The sequence below is a fragment of the Haemaphysalis longicornis genome, unplaced genomic scaffold (genome assembly GCF_048455015.1).
Source record: "Haemaphysalis longicornis isolate Haplotype H1 unplaced genomic scaffold, Haemaphysalis longicornis Haplotype H1 scaffold_135, whole genome shotgun sequence".
In the NCBI taxonomy this organism is placed as follows: Eukaryota; Metazoa; Arthropoda; class Arachnida; order Ixodida; family Ixodidae; genus Haemaphysalis; species Haemaphysalis longicornis.
This window is the reverse complement of record NW_027526240.1, coordinates 677,270-689,497: the sequence shown is the minus strand read 5'-3', so window position 1 is coordinate 689,497 and position 12,228 is coordinate 677,270. Positions and strand designations below refer to the sequence as shown.

General features: G+C 48.6%; 1 non-coding gene across 1 annotated transcript; it reads left to right on the top strand.

Annotated features, from left to right (window-relative positions):
- The first annotated feature begins 511 nt into the window (after positions 1–511).
- Positions 512–582, top strand: Trnag-gcc (transfer RNA glycine (anticodon GCC)). The gene has a single exon. It is a non-coding gene; the product is annotated as a tRNA-Gly (tRNA).
- The last annotated feature ends 11,646 nt before the right edge of the window (positions 583–12,228 follow it).

The window sequence follows — 12,228 nt, the reverse complement described above, 5'->3', positions numbered from 1 at the left end:
GTAGGAAAAACATGCAAGTGTGAAAGTGAAAAAAAAAAAAAAAAAAAGGAGGAGGGAATGAAATGGGGCCAAAAATTTTTATGAAGATATAGTAAGTTCGCTCAGATCTAATCGAAAACAACGGGGCTCTTCCATAATTGAACAAGGCCTCCATGCATGGTTCTAGGCGTAGAGTCCCTTCATACGATTGAGGGGACTTGACCAACTTGACTACTGCTTGACGAGGGCACGTCTTCGCCATATTGCCATATCGCAATCTTCACCAAGATTGCGAAAAAAAAAAAAAGAAACCTTTGTCATGTTTGCGACGCATGCTGGCCGCCAATGAAAACAGGCTATCGGGAAGATATATAGTGACATCCAGGCACATACGAAGTACTAGGGCTGGAATCTTGACAGTCCGTGCTGAGCTCTGGACCTACATTAGTTCAATCATAGTTCAATGACATACGTATGGGGAAGGTGGTAGTATTAGAGATGAAAATGATAACGAAAGCCTGCTGGCTCAGCGGCGTCGGTGGTTCAGTGGTAGAATACTCGCCTGCCACGCGGGTGGCCCGGGTTCGATTCCCGGCCGACGCAATTTTATTTTCTTTTACTGTGTGTGTGTGTTAACATAGTTTCGACTTTGGCAAAAATTTTACGGCATTCCAATTGACGTTGACGTGTGTTGCAGCCTTTTGGCAGACAGGAAATCAGCAGTGGGGGAATTATGTTGACGGTAAATGAAAAGGACACTAAAGGGTGGAAACAAGTTGGCCTGCATTGATGGTGCCGAGAAACTACATACAGTCAAGCCCGCTTATAACGAACCTGAGCGTCACGCGGCCTCCGTTCGTTATATCCGGAAGTTCGTAGTAAATTGACCATAATAAAAATAATGTCAAAACACAATTTATTTTTTTGCAAACAAGTCCGTGATGGCTGTTTGTTTCTGCAGTCAGAGTTGATTAGGGCGGTTGCCAGTTTATTTAGAGCACCCACGATCTTCGCCGAGGCCCTTGGCGTAAACAGGTTGTTTAAGGTTCTGTATGTAGCAGTAGCGTCGCTAGGGGGGGGGGGGAGCCCTGGGCCCTGGCCCCCGGGTACCAGCCGCCTCAGTAGGGGGGGGGGGGTGCCACTCGTGCCTCTCCAGTGTCTTTAGTGGACGTCGAAAACAGGAAGACGACTGCCACTAAACTGCCGCTGCCTATTCAAACTCTCCTCCATTTTCAGTACAATGGGGGAAGGCAAGGAGAATTATGGCATTCAAAAATGCGTGGGGGATTATCCGATAATGTGCGCGGCGAGAAGAGTTACCGGGATGCCACCGGAGGGTGTGGGGAGCAAGCTTGTTCCTTCCGGGGAGGGAGGGGAGAGGGACTCGGCATGTGCGAAGGCGTTCCTGGCGAAGGCATTGCTTTATCGTCGATCAGGCGAGAAATTACGCAATCGTGTTCGCTAACAGTGCTCAGGGCTGCAGGGGTAATACTCGCTTGTTTAAAGCATACATGTACGAAAAAAAAACCTTTTTTTGTAGTTATGTGACCACACAGCAGTAGTTATGCGGTACGCACCAGCCTGACTGGTTAAGTTGCCCACAGTTCTTTTTTCATCGAAGCATCATATTTCTTACTAGTGAATCAAAACGTTTAAGTTCTAGTTTACAAAAAAATTGCCACTGGTGTTTTTGACAATTTCTCCCTACACCCCTACTATAAAACTGGACGTGTAGCCACTCGTATTTCATGTTTGGTTATGAAGCATCCCTTGATTCGTGCATCATGATCAGTCTCGTTCAAAGTCATGCCTTATGAAATTATGTTAAATCTTGTTCGCGAGTCCTCCTCATTCTGTTCGTCGAGACGAGCAGGTAAGGCTGTCTTCACTTTGGAATGTAAAAGGCGAACCCCGCGGCGCTGTCCCCATGGGCGGGTGGAGAAGGGTCCCGTCGCACTGTGCGACGTTTTTTTGTGTAGCATCCCCCCACGGCTTTTTGTTCATTCAGACAGGTTTCAGCCGCAGACAGCGGCTGCGGAAAGTTGCTTGGAGATCCACTGCCTTCTCGCCCCATATATAAGGAAAAAAGGGCAAGGGCCCAAGGCATATTTTCTCGCCACTGCAGAGAAGGCCCCGTGCGTACCCAGCTCCAGTCGTTGCACCGGATCAGTAAAGACGGTTGTGGTTCGTTTCCCCGAAGTCCGGTGTCGATCAGGAACCCAATCGCCCGGGCTCCGGTTGATTTGGCAGGAGGCTGGTAGGGCGATGGTGTCGAAGTTCTTGGAGGCGGCGGTCGAATTGACGAACTCGAGGCGTTGAGGTTGATTAAGTGAAACGAGTTTATATACAGCTATTTACAGTAGGATAACTGGGTACATGAGTAGTAAAAGGAAAAACTTCCGACTTCAGCTAGACGCTAGCTCCGAGTGCGCACCTTCTCAACTTCGTCTAACTCTCCTATCCTCGGAGCGTACACAAACCGCTCGAGAAACGACGGCCGAGACTCTGTCTCGCCGTTAAGATCCGTCTGGTTGCCCGGTACGGCGCTGCACCCTAAACCTCCGACGCGATCTTAACCTCGACTAGGGGGCTCACAAATCCTAACCTAGCTTTAACGGTCGAGACTCCTTGTCCCGCCGGGAACTGCCAGCTTAGCGCTCAGACAAGAACGATTTCTAACGGCCAAGTTCGGCCTTATAACACCTCGAGATCACACTCTCTCTGGAACGCCCCTGTAGCGTTCGTACACGCGGAAGGGAGTGCCCAAATTCACGTAGACAGCTGTCACTCATGCGCGCTACGGAATGTTCAATGAGGCGCCGCCATCTTTGGTCAACGGCACGCTCGCGGACGAGCAAGTGCGCGCGACCCAGCGGGGTGAGAGCGAAAGGCGGCGACAGTGCTCTGTGCAGACCGGGGCGCGTTAACAATGGTGTCTCGCGCGGCGCGTGCTTCGACGCCGGTAATTCCACCTCCTAAGCGCGTCACGTCGACGATTCTCGGAACCCGGTGGCGCCGTCTGCGTTCTCAATGGGGGATTATCCCCGTGGTATTCGGTGGGCCAGACAATCCGTCTCCCGTGCGCGCCGTGACGAATTGGCGACGGCTGCGGCGTAGAGTCCACAGTGTTGAGCCCCCAGACAGAGTGGCGGGTTCTCACGCGCAGCCCGGGCGCCTGGCCGCTGATCTCATAAGTGGACCTTACAGGATCGTTTACCTGGCACACTGCAGTTGTAGACGTAAGTATATGCGCAAGCGCATGCTTGTTCAGTCGTAGTCTGTTCGATGGAGTTATCTTTCTCAGTGGTCTGTCCAACCGAGACCCGTTTAATCGCCATGGATATTCAAAACGAAGCGCCAGAGGCGGCGTTTGGGCAATTGAGCGACATACAAAGAAAACAAGAATTGCGGAAGGTGTGCAGGAGCATCTCGTGAGTATTTTCTTGCTTAAAGCCAGTGCACACTTGCGAAGAAGCAGCGCGATTTCTGTCGTGGCGACAAATTGGCCGAGACCAAACGACAAAACTGATCACTGGGCGACAGAAGCTTCCGAAATCGCGTCGCTTCGTCGCAAGTGTGAACGGGCCTTATATTATTCGCAATTGGGGCACGCCCTATAGGAGGCGCGCAAGGCGATCCACGATGGCTGTCCGAAGGAGGATCGGGGGGTTCCCACGTCGAGCTCTAAATTAGAGTGTACTAGAAGGAGTTTAGGGTGTACTAGAAGGAGTTAGAAGTAGAGTACACTCTACTCTAAATATACGGACCGCCGCTTATGTGCGCGTTGAAAGCAAAGGGGTTAGCTCTGCTTTTTAATCTCGTTAGGTGGCGGTGCGGCTGTCGTTAACTTAGATGTTACGCACCACATTAGAACTAAAGACGAACATTTCGGCCCCCAAGCGAAGGTGAAGGGATATGACAAAAGCCACTCACGGCGCTTGCTGCAGCGGTAAGGCTGCCAGCGTTCGATCTGTGATGCTACAAAGTTTCTGCCTCCAAATATCACTGTTTCACTAGCTACCACCACAATTAGTAGAGTTCGCTCATTAGCGGTACGGACTTATCAGAGTACGCGAGCTTACTAGGCGTTTTATTAACGCCCGCTTACTTGACAAATACTGCCTGTATAAGGCATTTTCATAGTATACCGCTCGGTAGTACATTGTGTCGCTCTGTGCAGAACACGCAAGTCAATGGCCTGGCCAGTGTTAATAGTAATAGTTTCCCACTAGGTCTGTTTTACCACCCGAAGGCAACGATATAAACGTTTCCATTCAAACTACCTAAGCGTGACGTTTTCTTTTTGTTTAAAGGGACCCTGCAACACTTGCCATCGACTACTAGTAATTTATTTTGGGATAAAGTCTATTGTCCCAGAAATCTCCTCCCGCAAGAATTATGAAAATCCGTTTACAATTAACGAAACTACGCGCGATGAGAAATCGCGCATAATCGTTCCCTCTAAACTCGACCGCGGACAACGCGACGAAAGCTGCGCGCTGTCTCCCAGAGAGGGGGGCGGCTCGCGGCGTTCTCTTCGGCGGCCTTCGATATATCACATGCCGGGTAGTTTTCTCCTTTTCTCCGCAACGCGGAAGGACCTATTTCCGGTCTGGTGCCACAAAAAAGCAGGCATACTGTTCTGTGCTGGTAGGGCGCTTTTGAAGAAACGTTTGTAGTCGAGTGGTCCCGTTGAAAGGGAAGTATTGAGCTCATCACTCGAACTCCGCGCGCACTCAAAACACAAAAGAAACGGCAAAACTGTGCCTACAGGATCAGGCATAGAAGAGGTTCGTACACAGTGATGACGACGACGGAAATGGGAGAATCTAGCCGCGAAGTTGACCAGTGACAGCCGATCGGGCAGCCATGGCCTATGTGACGTCCCTTAGGCCATGCCAGGGGTTGCATAATGAGTACAACTGAAGAGAGAGCGGTTGGTTTTTCCGTGTCTTTCACATCGATTTGCGCGCTCACCGCTTCACGTGCACGTGTAATATTTGGCTCAGGTATTCCTGGCAGTGTAATCTAAACGTCGCGCAGGTTTACTTGCGCTGCTCAAAGAGTGTTGCAGGGTCCCTTTAAAGCAATACCGGGCGGTCGACGCCGTGGTCGACGCCGCTGCTTATACGCCTCGAGATTCGCGATCGCTGCGCCGCCTGCCGCCTCTTCTCCGCGGCGTTTGCGGGATTAGCGCTGCGTGGCTGATAGGTGGTCATGCAGTGTTTTGGTTCTCTTTCGCTTCTCTTTGCCTTTCCGCGCTCCAAACAACTTGTTATGGTGACGTCTGTAAGCTAACTGCACGTTTAGGGCACTTAAACAAAACAGCTGCGTCTTGGTAGAGCGCTCCAACGCCAACAAGAGCTACCCGGGGAGGCGGTTCTGCGCGCTTCTTGGCCGCTCTTGCGGGCGTCGGCGACGGCAGCAGCATATCACCGCTGTCACCTTCGAACACGTCAGCACAAGTGATCGCCTCGTTTAGACCTGATATTGGCACTGTAAGAGGTTGGTTCGTTTTGCAGCGCAAACAAATGCGGCTTTGCTTCGAATATGTACGTCGTAGAAAAATATGTTTCGGGGATGTGATAACCCAATAGCTGACAAAAACTTGTGCCTTTTATGGGAATATAAGCCACGCGAAAATGTTAAGTACACTCAAAGCCTGTGCATTGTCAGATATGTGACCACTTATGCCTTATAGTAAGAACCAAGGTATATATGAAATCACGGGAAAATGAAAGGTCTGCAAGTCAGAAATAAATAGAATAGTCGTAGGGGAATGAAAAAAAAATGAGTGCAGCTTCTGAAATGCTAAAGACGTTTGTTTGAGCAAGGTAGATGCGAAATGCACTGATATTTCGCTAGACGTCACATGGGGGGGGGGGGGGGGGGGTGAGGAGGAGGACGCTCAACTATCGTTGTTTACAAATGCGGAGCGAAATCAACGAATGGACGTTTTAGTAACCACACACACAAGCTGCGTGTTCACTTTTCGTTTGTTTTTCGCCTTCAACGGACGGCTGATCACTCGGCGGACGCATTTTTTGAAGAATACAGTGTTGACAGTTCACAAGCGATACGAGGTGTCGCTGGAAGAGTTGATTGATGGGTTGCAGGGTTTAACGCGCCGACGCAACGGAGACGATGAGGCACGCCGTAGTGGAGGGCTCCGGATTAATTTTGACCACCTGGAGATCCTTAACGTCCGCCGAAATCTCGTACACACGGGCTCGTTGGAAGAGTGTCGTATCTGATAAGGGTCTCGATTTCGGTTTATGCTAGATTCTGCAGTCTCCCTGTGTCATACGATGTTTCGAAGAAGATTTTGGTCAGGGACGCGGATATCTCTATAAGCCCATCTTCGCGCTTCTCGTGGAGGATAAATGTAACAGATGAATCTTTGCGAGCGCTCACCTCGGGACAAGACGACACAGCATTAAATTTGCCATCGTGTGCTGACTCCGGAGTGTAATTTTGCATTATCCATCGTACTTCATTCGTACTATGTTTGTGAAATTTATGCCGCATTGGCTTGTTCATAATACTGATCAATATCTGATATGTGATATTGGCAGGCGTAACTTGCGTACTGTCAGGTATGAGTGCTCCGCTGGATTTTGTAAGTGCACAAAGTCGATTTACATCATAGTGTGTATGGCCGCAACATGACCATCGGAGGAAACACTGCTTACGGAGACACTGCCACTAAATTTCAGGGCAGCGGAATTGCAATCAGCTGCATGCAAATGCTGGCTTCGGGACGCCGGCCTGTGACACACGCCCGGCGCTCATATAGATCTCACTAAGATCGCGTCATATACGTTTATACTCTCGTGAACACACCACGCTTGCGAACAGAGTGCCTGCTCCACGTTATTCGGTATTTTGAATGCGGACAAACGGTAAATCGCTCTCTTGAACGAGCCTCAAAAGCAACGGCGACAGGGGGAAGCGGGCCGGAGACTCCCGCGCCTGCTTTCGAAACGGGCCGCTAGGGGGATTTCAGTGGCGCCCCTACAGGCCGCGCTCGAGGCGTATAAAAAAAGCACGTCCAAACCAGCCAAAACAATTTTGTGGCTCCAGATTGGAGCTGATTAAATGCTTGAAACTTTTATGCAGGATGTTATAACCTGCTTACCAGCTTGAGCTGCTTTCTTACGATCACCTAACGTTTTCTGCATTGCTAGGAGAGGCTCCCTGAAACAATTAAGGAAAGGCAAGAAAGAAACACGCAGCTCTTCACACGTAAATCATTAATTGTAATGCTGGTACTCAACTAGAGCGCCTGGGCAAGCCTGTTGTCTGCGAAATGTGAGGTGATGGCCAAGGTGTCTCCAAATCACAAACTGCCCTCGCGGGGTCGTACATGCAAACAGCTTTTTAATATGAGCCCATATTACCTGAAAACGCATCCGGACAACCCACGATGCACAAAGCAAAGAAACGGTCAACAGCGGCACGTTATGAAAACATATTATGATTCAGCGTAACATCCAACTACTGCGACGGACATCTGCGATCTGGATCGAACTTGTGATATAGATACAAACGCCAAGTAAGGGTGACAGAAACTAATAGCGTCCGCCCTGTAACAGCAGAGTTGTTGTTTAGACGAGTTGTTACATAATTGCAAGGATTTAAAAGCATTGCACGAAGACGAGGGACTAAAACATCACAATACACACCATGCGCACTGTGTTCGGTTCGTGTTTCGATTCCTATCGTGCAGCGCGTTGAAATCTCTTGCACGCGGTCTATCAAGCACGAGACCCTTTAGAACATAACATGCCCCCGGTGAATGTTGTGCTTGTTGTCACGTGAAAACGGCGTCAAAATCCCTGTGATACTACGGGAGAACGCAGCCGGCCAACGTGCGGGCGTGCGGGCTCCGCTCGCCGATCCTCCATGGAGTGATTTCTCCTCCCGCCACCGCACGGCGCCACCGTCTATGCGCCTTGCGAATACTAGTCAGTATTGATGGAAGAATCGATGTTACGGGTTCGTTGCATGGAAAAAAATTTTGCGCGCCTTGTGCAAATTGAATTAGGAAAACTAACCTCGCCCACACTCGAATGATTTTCACTTCAGTCTGGCAAGTGAGGTAGCCGCTTGGGCACGTGAAACAAAATAATGTGCGTCTCACGTTAGTTTGCTGTGTGAAATTTTGAAAAAAAAAGCATTACTTTGCCCCTAATTGCCTGGCGATGTGATAATCATGTTGGGAACGCCGGGGTTCTTTAACGTGAAAAAAAAAGGGGGGGGGGGGTGGATGCTACTTCGGAATATAGTCGACACTAGTGCAAATGAACAGATCAGAATGCACCCCTTGGTAGCCTATTTTGCTGCTGGTTAACGTAGACGGTATGACGGTGTACCTATAGCAGAAAGTTCTTAAAACTTCTGGGCTACTGTTGAAAGCTGCAAACCTGAGCCTTTTGTCGTAGCTCTGTTCGCTGGCGATAAGCAACCAGACAACCTGCGTGACTATATAGCCAACTAGCTTTGTTAGAAAGGGGCACTTTGAGGGCTGAAGGTGTCACAGAGGGTGAGAAAAAGTGCGCTGTTCGAGTACATGCGTTCGTTTGCGACTTGCATTTTTGAAATGCATTAAGCAGCATAGCGCGTTCTTGAGTTGTGAGAAATGCATCCCCAAAGGCTGGTAACTAGTCGAAGTCACTTTCATTGCAGGCTATGGTTTTCAAGATACCCTCAAACCGGGAAAGCCGCGGAGTTCATCGACGATGAGTGCCAATCCCGAGACCATAGAAATTGGTTAGTAAATATTGCTCAAATGTGTAAATGGCTAGCGGGTTTAGCGAATCAAAATGGAAAAGAGAATTAAATCGATAACGCACAGCACAACAGGAGCTGGAATGACCAGAGCAGGTGCCACTTTCAACTAAGCCGATAAAGATCCGAAGGGGGGAATTGGGGGTAGGAGGTGTGGGAGGTACTTGGTCATGCTAGCGATCACCCACTCCCTCTAAGGGAACCGTTCCGCCCAAAAGAGGTCACAATGGATACAGAATTTTGTCTACTGCGCGTACTTTATCAGAAGTTTGGAACCAACACGTTTTCAGTGGGGCCGCATTGATCATGCACGGCCGTCGTTCGCCGAAATAAAACCGACATGTTTCGAGCAAAAAGGCTAGTTCTAGTACTGTCCATCGGTGGTGCGGTTTCGAACAGCTTGAATCAAAGGCTTTTACTTCCGTGGTTCCAGGACACTTCCCAACTTTTGAAAAATCCTGTAAATGCTCAGCAGTGATGAAAAACAGGGTGCGTTTCATATGACGAGGTAACAACGCCGAGCGTGAAAAAACAAAAACCATGGTTGAAGTGAACGCTAACAAATTTAGTGGCTGCAATGATGCGCATGGCTTTGACTGAAAAACTGAACCTTCCTGCATTCTTGCAAAAAAAAAAAAAAAAAAGAATGCCCGGGTTGCTGTCATCATCATCATCATCATCACCAGCCTGTCTACGCCCACTGCAGGGCAAAGGCCTCTCCTATTATTCTCCAATTACCTCGGTCCTGTGCCAACTGTGACCAATTTATACCCGCAAACTTCTTGATCTCATCTGCCCATCTAACTTTCTGCCGCCCCCTGCAGCGCTTGCCTTCTCTAGGGATCCACTCTGTTACCCTTAATGACCAGCGGTTATCTTGCCTTCGCATTACATGCCCTGCCCAAGTCCATTTCTTCTTTTTAATTTCTACTAATATGTCTTTAACACCAGTTTGCTCCCTGACCCACTCCGCTCTCTTCTTGTCCCTTAATGTTACACCTATCATTTTCCGCTCCATTGCCCGCTGCGTCGTTCTCAATTTAAGTTGAACCCTCTTAGTGAGCCTCCAAGTTTCTGCCCCGTAGGTGAGTACCGGTAAGATGCAGCTGTCATACACTTTCTTCTTCAACGACAATGGTAGGCTGCTATTCATTATCTGATAATGTCTGCCATATGCACCCCACCCCATTCTGATCCTTCTAATTATCTCTGCCTCATGGTTGGGATCTGGGGTCACAACTTGGCCTAAGTATATATATTCGCTTACCACTTCCACTGCCTCGCCATCTATCTCAAACTGCTGTGCTGTCCCGAGGTTATTGATCATTACTTTAGTTTTCTGCATATTAATTTTCAGGCCCACGGTTCTACTCTGTTCGCCCAGTGCGGAAAGCATGCTTTGCAATTCGTCCCCCGAGTTACTTAGCAAGGCAACGTCATCAGCAAATCTGAGGTTACTGAGGTATTCTCCATTAACCCTTACTCCCACCTGTTCCCAATCCAACGTTCCGAATACTTCTTGTAAGCATGCTGTGAATAACATTGGAGAGATTGTGTCTCCTTGTCTGACACCCTTCCTTATAGGTATTTTACTGCTCTCCTTATGGAGGATGATAGTAGCTGTAGACCCATTATAGATATCCTCTAGTATTCTTACATAATGCTCATCTACCCCTGGTTCCGTAATGCCTGAATGACTGCTAGGGTTTCGACCGAGTCAAATGCTTTCTCATAATCTATGAAGGCTATATATAGGGGTTGAGTATACTCAGCGCACTTCTCTATCACCTGATTGATCGTGTGAATATGGTCCATTGTTGAATAACCTTTACGGAACCCTGCTTGTTCTTTAGTTTGACTGAAATCTAAGGTTGCAGAGATTCGGTTAGCGATTACCTTGGTAAATACCTTGTAGACGACTGACAGTAAGCTGATCGGCCTGTAGTTTTTCAAGTCTTTCATGTCGCCTATCTTATGGATTAGGATGATGTTCGCGTTCTTCCAAGATTCCGGTACCATTGCGGTCATTAGGCATTGCGTATACAGGTTTGCCAGTTTTTCAAGTACAATTTCTCCGCCATCCTTCAAGAGGTCTGCTGTTATCTGATCCTCACCAGGTGCTTTGCCCCCTTTCATTTCTTTCAAAGCCTTCCTTACTTCTTCGGTCGTTAGTGGTGGGATGTCTATCTCCTCTGAGCTACTGTCTCGTTCGGCATTATCCTGTATGTCCCGGCTACTGTACAGATCCCTATAGAACTCCTCGGCCACTGTGACTATTTTATCCCTATTTGTGATGACATTGCCTTGCTTATCCTTAAGTGCATACATCTGATTTTTCCCCACGCCAAGACGTCTCTTTACTGCTTTCAGGCTACCTCCGTTCTTTACAGCGTATTCGATCCTCTCCATATTATACTTCCGTATGTCAGCTGTCTTGCGCTTATTGATTAACTTCGAGAGCTCTGCTAGTTCTATTCTGTCAGCTGCGGTAGAGATTCTCATGGTTTGCCGTTTCCTGATTAGATCTTTCGTCTCCTGTGAAAGTTTACCAGTATCCTGTCTAGCCATAGTGCCCCCGACTTCTACTGCACACTCCGTGAGAATGCGTGTAAGGTTGTCGCTGGCTTCCTGTGTCGTAAGCTCGGCTTCCTCGTTAAGGGCGGAATATCGGTTCTGCAGCGCGATCCTGAATTCTTCTACTTTACGTCTTACTGTTTGCTCATTTATCGGCTTCTTTCGTACTAGCTTGTTGCGGTCCCTCCTCAACTCTAGCCTAATTCGAGATCTTACCATGCGGTGGTCACTACACCTTACCCTTCCGAGCACTTCCACATCCTGCACGACGCCAGGGTTATCGCATAATATGAAGTCTATTTCATTTTTGTGCTCCCCATTCGGGCTCCTCCAGGTCCACTTCCGACTCTCCCGTTTACAGAAGAAGGTATTCATTATGCGTAGGTTATTCCGTTCTGCAAACTCAACTAGTAGGTCCCCCCTGCTATTTCTACAGCCCAGACCATAGTTCCCAACTGCCTTGTCTCCAGCCTGATTCTTGCCTACTTTAGCATTGAAGTCCCCCATAACTACAGTATACTGCGTTTTTACTTTAGCCATTGCCGATTCCACATCTTCATAGAAGCGTTCCACTACTTGGTCGTCGTGGCTGGATGTGGGCGCGTAGCCCTGCACCACCTTGAGCTTGTACCTCTTATTGAGCCTCATTACAAGAGCAGCTACCCTTTCGTTAATGCTGTAGTATTCGTCTATGTTGCCAGCTATGCTTTTATTGACTAGAAATCCCACTCCCAGTTCTCTTCTGTCCTCTAGACCACGGTAACATACGACGTGTCCATTTTTCAGCACCGTGAAGGCTTCGCCTGCCCTCCTAACCTCGCTAAGCCCTATTACATCCCATTTAATGCCCTCTAATTCCTCGAACAACACCTCGAGACTTGCTTC